The sequence below is a fragment of the Salvia splendens genome, chromosome 3 (assembly GCF_004379255.2).
Source record: "Salvia splendens isolate huo1 chromosome 3, SspV2, whole genome shotgun sequence".
NCBI lineage: Eukaryota > Viridiplantae > Streptophyta > Magnoliopsida > Lamiales > Lamiaceae > Salvia > Salvia splendens.
This window is the reverse complement of record NC_056034.1, coordinates 4,205,716-4,221,201: the sequence shown is the minus strand read 5'-3', so window position 1 is coordinate 4,221,201 and position 15,486 is coordinate 4,205,716.

The window sequence follows — 15,486 nt, the reverse complement described above, 5'->3', positions numbered from 1 at the left end:
TTTTTATTGTGGTTTTTTTAATGAATTTTAGTATTATGAAAATGTTTTTGTGTAATTGAATTTTATATTAATTGTGCTCGTCCTTGCGGAAGAGCACAGTTGTGGGTGTTGTGCTCTTGCCAGAGAGCAGGCATGAATAGTACCGCCCGGGCCCACAACCGTGCCGCTGGCAAGAGCACGGTTGTGGATGCTCTTATTACATGGATTTGGACGATAAATTCACCTAGCCATTCGCCCTTGGTATAGAGCGCGCCGATCGGCTAGGGCGGATTGATGGGCGCCTGATCAACACTATTGTAGTGCCTTCACAAAAAATTAAATTTTTTTATTTTTTTACACTATTTTCACTCTATTAACCTATTTTTCATCTCAGTTATCACCACTTCACTCCGATCTCTTCTCTCATCTCATTTATCACTCAAGAAAACAAAAAAAATAAATCCCGATGATTTTCCATAAACCCCTCTTTTCTCCCTCTCTTAGTTGTTGTCATCCATTCAAACATAAATTGATTAGTCACATAATTTAATAATCACCGGATTCATTCATAAGATCTAATAAAATCTAATTTAATTTAATTTAATTAATTTAGAATTTATTTCTTAATTTATTAAAATTAACTTTTTAATTTTAATTAACCATAGTAAATATAATTAATCTTATCAACCAAATACTAATATCAAATTCAATACTAATATTATCCTAGATTAGACCTGTCCAAGGTTTACCGAACCGGTGGTTAAAACCGAAACCGTAACCGTCGGTTATGGTTCCGAACTGAAACCGTCGATTTTTTAACCGTGGTTCGGTTCAGGTTCAAAAATTTTCGAACCGAACCAGTGCCAGAACCGTCGGGTCCGGGCGGTTCCAAACCGGAACAGCGAAAAACCGCTGAAAAATCATGAAACCAGACTGGAACCGCAAAAAACCGAAGTTTCAGAACCGAAACCGAAACCGACGGTTTTGGAATCAGAACCGTAACTGCGAAACACCCTCGCAGTTCGGTTCCGGTTCGGCAATTTCCAAAACCGGAACCGGAGGTACCGAACCGTAACCGCCGGTTTCGGAACCGTGGCCACCTCTATCCTAAATAAAAATCATCTTGATCTATCCCATAGCTATATCAAAACAAAATTTACCCACCCGAAAATACATATTCTAAATTTAAAGTGTTCATTGAATAGGAGTACAAAATGGATTTTTTTTTCTACTTATTTATAGTATCGAAGTACAATTCTATTCTCCTCGTACAAATAATACTAAGTACATCATTTAACTTCACGCACATTCGAACATATATTTTTTTCGTCTCAATTATATAAGCTTGTTTTGTTTTAGTGTCTCAAAGTATATAACTTGTTTTCATATGCTAGTACTCCGAAAAATTAATTTTTCTTACTCACTTACAAATATATCTATATTTAAATCCGTGATTAACTCTATCACATTAATCCCTCATCAAAATAAATACTACGTGCATATTAGGAAGTTTTTTGCATATTTTTTTCCCAATAAATTTTTTTAATACTTGGGAAAATGAATGAGCCTATATAATATGTTTGTTCTGAACTTTGGTTCCTTTACTTATGAATCTTAGAACAATTTGAGCCTTTTCGAATATCATAATTTAGGTAAGTTTACTATATTAATGAAGTAGAAGTCTAAAGTTTTACTAGTAAGGGAAAAAAGATTAAAAAAATAAGAGAAATAGGGTTAGTAGATTATAGGATTCATATTATTAGTAGTGTTTATTTATACAGTGTTAGTGGATAGTGTGGTTCACAAAATATTAATTCTTAATTCTAATGGTAAAGTTATAGATAAAATGATGTGTATGGATGGTAGTATATTGTTCAAAAGTTCCTATATTGGAATTGCATAATTTTAAAAATTCTAATGGTAAAATTATAAATAAAATGATGTGTATGGTAATATGTTGTTTAAAAGTTCCAATATTGGAATTGCATAATTTTAAGAGATAGACCAAAATAGAAATACATGTTATTTTTAAATGATGGATGTAGTATTACACAATTTAAACATGTTATAACTTGATTAAAATTTTATGATGATATAAATCTAAATAATTAAAATCAAGTATAATATTTTTAAAATAATAAAAATAATTAATTATAATAACTTTAATTCTTAGCGGGTAATTTGAACTGAACCTGACCCAACACAAAATTGTTGGATTCTTATTGGTTATCCCAATACAGACCCAAGGTCATTAACTTTATTCATGTTTGTGTTTAAAATTGTCAGGTCAATATAATTTTTCTTATAGATCATTGAATTGATACGTTGATCATCATTTAGATTAGACCTCTCCAAAAGTACTGCAAAACTTAAAATGCACTAAGATAATACCTCCAACAATGATGTAAAACCAATCTGATTATAGTAGATTTTTTGAAGAAAAATTACCTATCTTTAGGTTTGCACTAAAACTATAAAAAAACACTTTTCAGATTTTGATTTATTACATTCAAGTCAAAACCAATTTATATTTATCAAAATAGAAGAAGGGAAGAAGAGAAATTAAAATACAGAAAGATGGAAAAACTTACAGGAAAAAGGCAGCGGCCCGGAGAAGAAGACGAAGATGTGAAGTGAAACAATAATTTAATTTAATTATATTACTCCATATTTAATTAGTTATTAATTAGTGGGCTGGCCATATTTGTAAAGTTAATATTGTTCAACATAATTGGAAAAAGTTGATCTATTATTTTACTAAACAAAGAGACGTTGTTAGTTAAATCTTATTATATTATTTAATTAAAGTTATTGACAAAAAAGTATAATGTGGTTAGTGTGTAATTTAGATATTCCCTTCATTCCCTCATAGTTGAGTAATTTTTCTATTTCGGGAAGTTCTCTCATAGTTAAGTCATTTCCATGTATAGTACTCCCTCCATTCCCTCATAGTTGAGTAGGGCTGGGGAAAAATATCGAAATGCCGAAATACCGGCCTTATCGTACCGAAAAAATACCGAAAATATCGAATTTTCGGTATACCGTGATTTTCGGTACGGTATGATACCTTACCGAAATATTTCGGTAAGGTAAAGGTATGAATTTTTATATACCGCGGTATACCGCGGCATACCGAAATTCGGTATATACCGTAATTTAAGGTATATACCGTAAAATATAAATATAATAATATATAAAGTATTTTATATATTTTTAAATTATAAAATTTATTGTGAAATATAATATAATATGAATAAAATATACTAGTATTTAATACCCGTATATTAGTTAAATTACTATAAAATATAAATAGTATTCTAAAAACTCAAATATTCAATTTTCATTGATATTGAAAGTAAGGTATACCGCAAAAGTATGGTATACCGAACTTTGGTACGGCATACCAAAAATGAGGTACGATATCGGTATGAAAATTCTCCATACCGAAAATAAGGTATACCGAAGTTCGGTATACCAAAAATTTTGGTAAGATAAATGTATGATTTTTTCGCATACCGAATTTACGGTAAGGTATACGGTATGGTGGTTTCGGTAAGGTATACCGTACCTACCCACCCCTATAGTTGAGTCATTTTTTCATTTCGTGAAGTTCCCTAATAGTTTAGTCATTTCCATATATAGTACTCCCTATGTTCCCTCATAGTTGAGTCATTTTTCCATTTGAGTAAGTTCCCTCATAGTTGAGTCATTTTCATATATAATGGAGTAATTTTTTCTCTTTCTTACTTTTTTATCTAGTTATTTAACACACTCAACATTCCTTTCTTAAACTCTGTGCCGAAAAGTTTCGCTTCGACCATTAGGGAACGAAGGGAGTAAGATATATAGGTATGATTAAAAAGTGCTATAAAAAGTAAGTAGATGGGGGAATATTCTTTTGGATTTGAGTTTTGGTATAGTTCGAGTAAAATCAAGATTTAGTGTGACATTTACACTAAAAGGGTAGTGACAAAATGCAAACTCATATATTGTACAAACTCCAAACTTTTCAACACAGTATCAATACAACGTCAACACAATGCCAACACAATGTAAAATTTCAAGATTTTGATGTCAACACAATTTCAACACAGAATCAACCATTGACATTGTGTTGATATTTTTTGTTGCTATTATTTTATCATCTGTTGATATTTTCTAATGGTCCAGATTATAGTTTAAAGTTTGTATAATATTTAGAGTTTATATTTGATCACATTCTTATAATAAAATGGGTTTAAATTTAGTGTAATTATTGGAGATGCTCTTATAGTGGGATGCACTTACTAGGACAACTCAATTGCAAAGGGAAGCACCGCACAAATTATACTAGTACGGAGTACTTTTTTTTTTTATCAAAAGTTACTTAGTAACACTATCTTAGAGATAAATTTGAATGGAAATATTTTTAGTCCAAAAAATATAATAGTACTGCCTCTTTAATGATTCACACTTAAATAGAAAAGTAGAAAAAGAAATTTTAATAGAAAAAGAAATGATGAATGATGAATCCGCGAATTTTTGATGGTGATGAATGCTCGTAAAAATAAAGGAAGATCAACACAGAGATTTACGTGGTTCGATTTACTTGAGGTAAATCTACGTCCACGGGAAGAAAAGAGGGCAGAGTTGTATTGCTTGATCTGTTTTCTACAGCTAACAATACAGACTTGCTATTTGCTATTTTTTCTCTAGAGAGCTTAACAGAAGTTAACAGAAGAGGCTATCTATCTGACCTAGGTTCTATTTATACATTGAACCTAGATCGTGGCATGCAGCATTTATTAGGTAGTGGATGTCGTGGAGGTCGTGGCGACCTTGCATGGGTCCACTATCCTGCATGAGTTAATGACTGCTTGACACCACTAAATAGATCGTCGGTGTAGCGGAAGTGGAAATCTTGCATGAGTCCACTATTTCCTAGTTCGGTCGAATACTGAGACCGGACTGCTGAATTATTGCCGAGCAGCTTTTGCCGATCTGAGGGTAGAGCTTGATGCCGACCAGAGAGCAGAGTTTGATTGGTTGGCTTTTACCGAGCTGTAGGCTGGGGCCGAACTCTGTGGTTGTGCCGAACTGAACTCTTGAGTCATGCCGGACTGATACTCTTTAGCCATGCCGAACTGATACTCTTTCTTGGGCTTTACTGCTGTTGGGCTTGTTTAGTACGTACTCCATCACTACCCCCCCCCGAAAAGTGAAGTGAATCACTTCGGCATTCTGGATAAAGGTACGGGGTAAGTTGATGTTTGTCCTCGGTCTGATGAAGTGAACTCTTCTTTGACCGGACTTGGTTTGTGTCCTAATTTGGCGAGTTTTATCGCTCGGATCGAACTTTCCGTTGTCCTAATTTGGGGATCGGACTTTCCCTTGTCCTAATTCGGCGAGTTTTATCGCGTGGATCGGACTTTCCCTAGTCGTAATTCAGGCAAGTTTTATCGCGAGAATCAGACTTTTGTTGCAGTTCGTTTCAGACGAAGTGCTTGATTCTTAAGCTGAATTGTGGTCTTGTATCTTCTGTAGAAGCTTTGAGTCACAATCGTTGGTTTGTTGCAGCTCGTTTCAGACGAACTGCTTGTTTAAGCTGAATTGTGGTCTTGTATCTTCTGTAGAAGCTTTGACTCACAATCGTTGGCTTGTTGCAGCTCGTTTCAGACGAACTGCTTGTTTAAGCTGAATTGTGGTCTTGTATCTTCTGTAGAAGCTTTGACTCACAATCGTTGGCTTGTTGCAGCTCGTTTCAGACGAACTGCTTGTTTAAGCTGAATTGTGGTCTTGTATCTTCTGTAGAAGCTTTGACTCACAATCGTTGGCTTGTTGCAGCTCGTTTCAGACGAACTGCTTGTTTAAGCTGAATTGTGGTCTTATATCTTCTGTAGAAGCTTTGACTCACAATCGTTGGCTTGTTGCAGCTCGTTTCAGACGAACTGCTTGTTTAAGCTGAATTGTGGTCTTGTATCTTCTGTAGAAGCTTTGACTCACAATCGTTGGCTTGTATTTGTTCTAAGAAGGGGATCAGCCTTCGAAGAACAAGATACCTCAGTAACATTTGTAAGAGACGACACGCACAGAGACAGACAAAACACATAGACAAAACGCATAGAGGCAAATAAAAAGCACATAGAGAAACAAAGATCAAGCAAACCAAATAAAGCACATTGACCGGACAGGACTCAAGACTGACTGACCGGACTGTCTCTTACAAATGAAACTTCTTGAGGTTGGAAATGTGCCATGTTCGGGGTACCTGTTCTCCTGACATGTGAGCCAATTTGTAAGACCCTTTGCCGAGGACTTCTGACACCCGATACGGACCTTCCCATGTGGGTTCGAGCTTGCCCAGCTTTTCTGCTCGGCTTACTTCGTTGTTTCTCAGGACGAGATCTCCCACTTGAAATTGCAGCTTCTTCACCCTTTGGTTGTAATACCGGGCTACTTGCTCCTTGTACTTGGCTGCTTTTATGCATGCCAATTCTCTTCTTTCTTCGGCAAGATCTAGCTCAGCTCTCAGTCCGTCGTCATTCATTTCTGAGGAGAAATTTAGAGTTCGGGGACTGGGTACGCCGATCTCCACCGGAATCACGGCTTCAGTGCCGTATACCAGACTGTACGGAGTTTCACCGTTGGAGGTTGTGGGTGTAGTTCGGTAGGACCATAGGACTTGAGGGAGATTTTCTACCCATTGTCCTTTGGCTTGTTCTAACCGAGCTTTTAACCCTTTCACCAGGATACGATTTGTTACCTCCGTTTGTCCGTTTGCTTGTGGATGAGAGACCGAAGTGAACCGCTGTTGAATATTCATCTCTTGGCACCAATTCTTGAACGTCTTGTCGGTGAACTGAGTCCCGTTATCCGAGATGAGGATGTGGGGTATGCCAAATCGGCACACTATGTTCTTCCAGACGAAATCCAATGCCTTCGAGCTCGTTATCGTAGCTAATGGTTCAACTTCCACCCACTTCGTAAAGTAGTCCACGGCAACGATTAGGAATTTCATTTGCCGAGGAGCTTGAGGAAGTGGTCCCACTATGTCTATGCCCCATTGCATGAAAGGCCAAGGGCTTTGCATAGTGGATAGATCGGTCTGCGGCATCCTTGGGATATTTGCATGGATTTGGCACTTCGGGCATGTCTTGACGAGCTGCACTGCTTCTTGTACCAAGGTTGGCCAATAATATCCCCATCTTAGAACTTTTTTAGCTAAAGCTCTAGCTCCGATGTGGCTGCCGCACGATCCTTCATGAACTTCTCTGAGGATGTAGTCCGTCTCTTCTGGTCCTACGCACCGCAATAACGGCTGGAGGTAAGACTTTCTAAAGAGGACTCCTTCATGAAGTTCGTACCGGAGTGCTCGGCACGTGATCTTCCGAGCTTCTCTCTTATCCTCGGGCAATTGTCCTTGATCCAGATACTGCAAGATTGGCGTCATCCAGTTCGGCGAGCTGGACACTGAATGTACCTCGGCTTCATCAATGCTTCGATGCATTAATTCTTCCGCCTTTGAGCTCGGATCTGAGGCCAACTTACTTAAGGTATCTGCTCGGCTATTTTCCGCTCTGGGAACGCGGATTATCCGAAAATAGGAGAAACTTCGGCTGATGCTTTGCGCTTTGTCCAAATACTTCTTCATTCTCTCGTCACGAGCTTCACTTGTACCCAACATGTGATTTACTATGACTTGTGAATCACAATGGACTTTGAGAGATTTGACGAGCAGACTTTGCGCTAACTGGAGTCCGGCCAGGAGGGCTTCGTACTCGGCTTCATTATTAGTAGTGGGGAATAGGAACCGAAGTGAGTAGGTTACCTCGTGTCCGTCGGGAGCGACGAGTAAAATACCAGCTCCACTTCCCATCTTGTTTGAAGCTCCATCTACGAATCCGCTCCAGCAGTATGGCGGCTCTACTTCGGATTCCAAGGGCTGTGCTAGTTCGGCACTGGCAGACTTTTTCTGTTCGGCAATGACAGGGATTGCTTGATCGAACTTGGCTTCTGTAAGAAAATCTGCCAAGGCTTGTCCCTTGATGGCTTTTCGAGGTAGGTACTCGATTGAGTGTTCTCCCAGCTCTATGGCCCATTTGGCGATTCTGCCTGATGCTTCTGGCTTGGTCAAAACTTGCCGAAGAGGCAGATCGGTTAAGATGCATACCTTGTGAGCATAGAAGTATGGCCGCAGTCTCCTTGCTGCATTTACTAACGCCAGAGCAATTTTTTCTAGAGGTTGATACCTTGTTTCTGGACCTCTTAATGCTCGGCTTGTAAAGTAGATGGGAAACTGCTTTAGGCCTTCTTCTCGTACAAGTACCGCGCTGATGGTTTGATCTGATGCCGCTAAGTATAAGAATATTACTTCGGCCTCGGTTGGAGCAGAGAGAATAGGAAGCTCGGCTAGATAACTTTTGAGCTCGTCAAAGGCCTTTTTCTGCTCGGCTCCCCACTCGAACTTGGGTGCCTTTTTCAACACCTTGAAGAACGGCAGTTGCTTTTCGGCTGCATGGGAAAGGAATCGATTCAGTGCGGCTAGACATCCAGTTAGCCTTTGCACGTCATGTATGGACTTCGGCATTGCCATGTTCTGAATGACTTGAACTTTTGAGGGGTTTGCCTTGAGTCCGTCCTTTGAAACCAAACAACCCAGAAACTTTCCCGAATCTACCAAAAAGGTACATTTTTGGGGGTTGAGTTTGAGGTTGGCTTTTCGGAGCACGTTGAGAGTAGATTTGAGGTTGTCTTCGTACTCCGAAGTGCTTTTGCTTTTGACAACTATGTCGTCGACATACACTTCAACCTGTTTTCCGATTAGGTGCCGAAAAAGCTTGTCTACCATCCTTTGATAAGTTGCTCCGGCATTCTTTAAACCGAATGGCATCTTTTTATAAGCGAAAATGCCGAAATCGGTAATGAAAGCTGTTTTCGGAGCGTCACTCTCATCCATCAATATTTGGTGATATCCTTTGTATAAATCAAGAAAACAGAAAATTTCGAAGCCGATCAAAGCTTCTACTTTTTTATCTATACTCGGAAGGGGATAGCAATCTTTAGGACAGTGCTTGTTTAGATCGGTGAAATCTATGCACATCCGCCATCCTCCTTCCTTTTTCTTGATCATGACAGGATTGGCCACCCATGAAGGATACTTCACTTCGAATAACACATCCGCCTTCAATAATTGACGGACTTCATCATGGATGACTTGACTTCGTTCTGCCGCAAAGAGTCTTTGCTTCTGTTTTATCGGCCGGACCGAAGGATCAATATTTAACCGATGAGTGATTACCTCGGGGGGCACTCCGGTCATGTCCAACGGAGACCATGCAAAGACATCTTTGTACTCCTTGAGGAGCTGAATGGTCTTTTCCCGGAGTAGAGGCGTTCCTGCGAAGCCGACCTTGACCGTTCTGGATGGATCATCTTCGTATAACTGAACGGTCATTGAGTTCGGCTCTGAAGTGACTTCGGTCATCTCGCTTGCCTCTGACTCCGGTTGCTGTGATTGCTATGCTTGATGGTGCCGAACTGATTGCTCGGCACTTTTAAGCGCAATCTGCAGACATTCTTTTGCTCTCTTTTGATCACCTCGGATGACCGCTATCCCACCTTTAGTAGGGATCTTGATGGTGAGGTGATAAGTAGAGCAAACGGCCCGAACTGTGTTGAGCCAGTCTCTCCCCAGGATGATGTTGTACGGGGACCGAGCTTTCACCACAAAGAACTCGATCATCGTATTGGAGCTTGTAGGCGCTTTTCCCACCGTAATCGGAAGGCTGATAATACCTTCAGGGCGGGTGTCTTCCTGGGCGAAACTTTTCAGAGGAAGCGGAGCCGGACTGAGTCGAGCCGGATCCACTTCCATTTTATCGAAACATTCTTTAAAGAGAATGCTGACTGACGCTCCTGTATCCACAAATACTCTGTGGATCAGTTTGTTTGCCACTCCGGCTTGAATGACAATAGCGTCTTGGTGAGGAGAGATGGCTGGGACGGGATCGGCATCTGAAAATGTAATCACTTCGTCTTTCTTCAGCCTTTTATGTGTTGGCTCCTCTTGATTGGAACCTCTGCGTTCTGCTTTTAGGGACGACTTGGTCTTCCCGGCAGGGAGAGCATCAATAGTCAGGATTACTCCATCATATTGCGGCTCGTCGTCGTCTTCGGGATCCTCATGCCTTTTCGGATCCTGAGGATTGCAGTTCGCACCTCTCTGCTTTTTGTTCTTTTTCGGCTGCTTGCTTTGGTATTTTTTTAACGTTCCTGTTTTCACAAGAACATCAATACCTGCAGCCAAATCTCGGCACTCCTCGGTATCGTGACCGTGGGTGTGATGGAAGGAGCAATACTGATCCTGAGGTCGCCGCGCGGCTGATTTCGTCATCCGCTTTGGTCTTTCGAACATATCGGAATGTAGTTCGAAAATTTCCGCTCTTGACTTGTTCAGTGGTACGAACTGAGCGGGCGGCTTCTCGGGATTGAGACGGGGTCCCAATCTGTCTTGCACCGGAGCCCTTTGAATTCTTTCAAATGGAGTCCGGCGAGGATGCCCGCGATCGCTATGATCGGGCTTCCTTCTGTCTTCTCGGGACGATGAGCTGTCTAACGACCGTTTGAGACGGTCAGCCTCATCGGCCCGGGAGTACTGGTCCGCAATGTCCCACATTTCCTGAGCTGTCTGCGGACCGCACTCAACGAGCTTCCTGTAGAGAGCTCCGGGCAGGATTCCATTTTGGAATGCCGAGATGACAAGCAGATCGTTGAGATCGTCTACTTGCAGGCATTCCTTGTGGAATCTTGTCATGAAGTCACTGATTTTTTCGTCGCGACCTTGACGAATGGAAAGCAGCTGAGCCGAAGTGATCCGGGCTTCTGCTTTCTGAAAGAACCTCCTGTGGAAAGCATCCATTAGATCTCGGTAGGATCTAATGCTGCCTTGAGGAAGGCTGTCGAACCATCTTCTGGCGTTCCCGACGAGCAGCTCGGGAAACAGCTTGCACATGTGGACCTCATTGAGACCCTGGTTCGCCATATTATATTGATAGCGTCCCAAGAAATCATGAGGATCCTCTAGCCCGTCATAAGTCATTGACGGTGTCCGGTAGTTCCGCGGCAAAGGAGTTCGGGTGATGTCGTCCGAGAACGGAGTCTTTAATGCTCCGTACATGGCGAACCCGACATCTCTTCGGTACGGAGGAGATGGAGTTCTCCTGTGGTTCCGGTACCGAGGAGGAACAGGAACATGTCGGGGTTGAGGATTCTTTCTTCTGGAAGACACGTCACTACTGCGGTAGTGACTTTCATGTCTGGATGAGGAGGGAGAATCCGCCGTTGTCTTCTCCGGCTGTTGGCTCTTCTGCAGGAAGGTTAAGAACTCCTCCTGCTTCTCGGCCAAGAACAGCTTGACAGCTTCATTTAAATCGGGCTGCTGGGAAGACTCGGTGCGATGACTCCTGGAGTGGCTTGTTCCTCCTTCGTGAGAACCGGAGGTAGATGTCTCCCGAGGCCGTTTTTCAGACCTGCGAGCTGGACTAGCTTCCTCACGGTGATCACGAACGGTATTACGGGTGGTATGTGATCTGGTATGCATTTTTTTTTTTGGGGTGGAAAAAGGGTCAAAAATTCGCTTTATCACAAATTTGGTTCTCTGTTTCCCACAGACGGCGCCAGTGATGAATCCGCGAATTTTTGATGGTGATGAATGCTCGTAAAAATAAAGGAAGATCAACACAGAGATTTACGTGGTTCGATTTACTTGAGGTAAATCTACGTCCACGGGAAGAAAAGAGGGCAGAGTTGTATTGCTTGATCTGTTTTCTACAGCTAACAATACAGACTTGCTATTTGCTATTTTTTCTCTAGAGAGCTTAACAGAAGTTAACAGAAGAGGCTATCTATCTGACCTAGGTTCTATTTATACATTGAACCTAGATCGTGGCATGCAGCATTTATTAGGTAGTGGATGTCGTGGAGGTCGTGGCGACCTTGCATGGGTCCACTATCCTGCATGAGTTAATGACTGCTTGACACCACTAAATAGATCGTCGGTGTAGCGGAAGTGGAAATCTTGCATGAGTCCACTATTTCCTAGTTCGGTCGAATACTGAGACCGGACTGCTGAATTATTGCCGAGCAGCTTTTGCCGATCTGAGGGTAGAGCTTGATGCCGACCAGAGAGCAGAGTTTGATTGGTTGGCTTTTACCGAGCTGTAGGCTGGGGCCGAACTCTGTGGTTGTGCCGAACTGAACTCTTGAGTCATGCCGGACTGATACTCTTTAGCCATGCCGAACTGATACTCTTTCTTGGGCTTTACTGCTGTTGGGCTTGTTTAGTACGTATTCCATCAATGAACATCATCTGCGTCGAGAGCGATTGGTCACGTGAGAATGAGACGACGATATATAATGTCCTCTAAAGAAGAATTCTTCTTTGAAAAAATCATTTCTTTAGTGTAAGAGGGTTGTTAATTGCATTAAACAAACAATTAACAAGAAACATTTAAAACACCTTATGGCTAATGACTAATCAGTGACATTCACACCATCAATTTTTTTTAAATGACAAACTTCTTTTAAGCCTAAAAAAACTAAACACACCCTGATATAATGATAGTACCGGATTGATTTTGTCTCATGAGGAGTTTATCCAGAAATGTCTCATTAATTGGATAATTACTCTACATATAGTACTCATTATTTCAATTTTAGGATAAATTATTATGCAAAACACTTCTGGCAATCGGAATATATCGACGTGTCAACCAAAATTACACATCATTAAGTAATCGGTGTGTAATTTTGAGTAATCAACATGCAACTTCATTTGTCACGTCAATATTCCAATCGCCAAAGTATTTTTACAGGTGATCTTAGTTTCTTTGCATCTAAAACGGTGAGACATTTTCAAATACACACCAAAAATGATGGGAATAATTTGACCTTTTCCATATAATGATCTTAGTTTCTTTGCATTGAATTTCCAAGTATTCTCTTTGGCGACGTTCGGTTGCTATTACTAATTACCATACAATAATCTATCTAGGATTGGGTCGTGGATTATTTTAGTTGGAGGAAGAAGATATAACTTATTATCATATATCTATCTAAGACTAAATTATGTGGTTCAATCTTACTAACTCACACAACACATATTAATCTCAAAATATAATCTTGCAAATTGAACCGTTCGTTTCAGTTTTGAAATGCTATTTTAAAACAATCACCTTCCTTAACGTTGAGATTTTTGTTGTGATTTATTAAAAGTGAAGTGGTTGTTACTAGTTCGTTATCATTAGTGGCCGTAAACTTAGATGTGGATATATATTTAGTGACATGAACAAACTTTTATACCAAATTAAATGAAGTTGCTTGAAGTTATAAATATGAACAGTTTCTTTACACAAAAAAAAATGAATACTTCAAATTTATATTTCTTTTATTTTAATATGTGTAAAGAGAAAGATTGAAAATAATTTTTAAAAATGTCATTTTTGACAATGTATTCACTCGATAACAAGACAAAGTTACGTCTATAGTAGTAACATGTTAACAATCTCCTACTGGAGATTGATTTAGCACTCCAAATTTTCTCGTTCATCTCATAATCAATTAACAATCTCCTATTGGAGATTGAAGGTCAATACTGTTATTCAGGCTCATTGGCTTTTATATTTTCGCACATTCAAAATTGGTAATATTTGTTCCTACCCAATGTAATTTTGTTATTTTCTACAATTATAGGAGGTACCAAAATTCAAATGGGGGAAGGGTTGTACGTAGCTTGTACTGGCTGCGTGCGGCCGACGATAACGCACGTGGCGACAAACATCGTGTGAACTGACGAAAAAGCCCTCAGGTCAAGAACAATATTACAAGGAGTGCCACGGAAAGCGACGCGTATTTGTCACGTAGCGTTAGACGCGTGGCGGACCCCCTCTATCTTGTCTTGACACCCCGAGTGTTGGGCCCGCTCCTCCTACTTTTCTTCATCTTCTTATTGTTTTTTTTTTGTTTAATTTAAATTTTAATGGTACTGCCATTTTTTTAAAGAAAATTATGCTGGTTTTTTTTTTTTTTTTGTCGTTATGTAGGTGCAGCAATAAAAAAGCCACTGTCACGTGTTCGTCACATGCGGGCCAACCCTCCGTGGTGGAACCGCCTAGGGCCAGCCTAGATGCGTGAGGGTGTGCCTATTCTTCAAGTTGCAATTTGCACCACTCCCTTCTCCCGTCCTTCTATTTACTTTGACTCAACATGGTTTTAAAAATATCCTTCTTAACAGTGTCCACAATAGCCTGGCATAGCTATAAAAAAATTTTCACCCATCACAAAAAATTGTCCACAATCATAAAAACTTATTAAGCGTGATAAAAGACTTATCCACAACTACAAATCACATTATTTTATCAATTATTGATATATTTTAATTTGATTGGAACAAAATTAATTGAAAAAAAAAATAGAATGAAATGTAATGCAAAAAATGATTTGAGAATATATATTTTATAGATAAAACTTTTAAAAATTTTAAAAAATCACAAAACTGGAAGAAGAACACCGCCGCGGCTCTGGCGGTCGCCCCCCAGGACCCCACCACCCCATCCTCGCCGCAGTCACGACACATGCCCATCCACCCCACCCTGCCCTGGTCGCCCTCGTCCTCGTCCCGCCGCCGCAGGCTCCCTGTTGTGGACACTTTTACTTCATTCCAATACAGATTTTAGTAAATATTAAAAAAATGAATGAAAAAAATTAATGGAATATAAGTTTGACTTTAAATAATAGTAGTATATGATTAAAATGAATTAGTAGAATATGAAGTCTCATTACCATTTACTCCCGCCATCTACGAGTTTTAAAAAATGTAATAGAAAGTGAGTTGAAAAATTAGCGGCATGTGTGTCCTACTTTTATATACTGTATTAGTTTTACAATAAAATGTGAATGAGAATGAGTTAGTGTAATGTGGGGATCCACTACCAAAAATGGTAAAAGTGAAATGTGACAAATTTTTAGAGACGGACGAAAATGGAAATAAGTGACAAATTTTCAGGGACGGGGGGAGTATAATAATAGTATTCCCTCCGTCCTGGCTAAGACGACACATTCCTTGGCCGGCATGAGATTTTAGGAGTTATTGGTTAAAGTGTTTAATTCGAGAGAGAAAAAGTGGGTGTAAGTATTAAAGTAGAAAGAGAAATAAAGATGAATATTTTAATAGGAGTGAGAAAAAGTTGTTGGGTGTGTTAATTGGAGAGAGAAAGTTTCCAAAAAAGGAAATGTGTCATGTTAGGACAAACTAAAAAGGAAAACGTGAGGGAGTAATAAATTGAGATTCATATTTGCGGACGGAAGGAGTAAGACCATCCACAATGCCGCCCAGCCGACTGCTCAGCCGAGCGCCGGCGCTGGGCGGTCTATTGCAGTCGCCCAGCGGGCGAATGGAGAGAGAAACCGCGCAGCGCTGGGCGGTCGCGTGGCGCTGCGCGGTGCGCTCGGCGATCCGCTCGGCGCTATTGC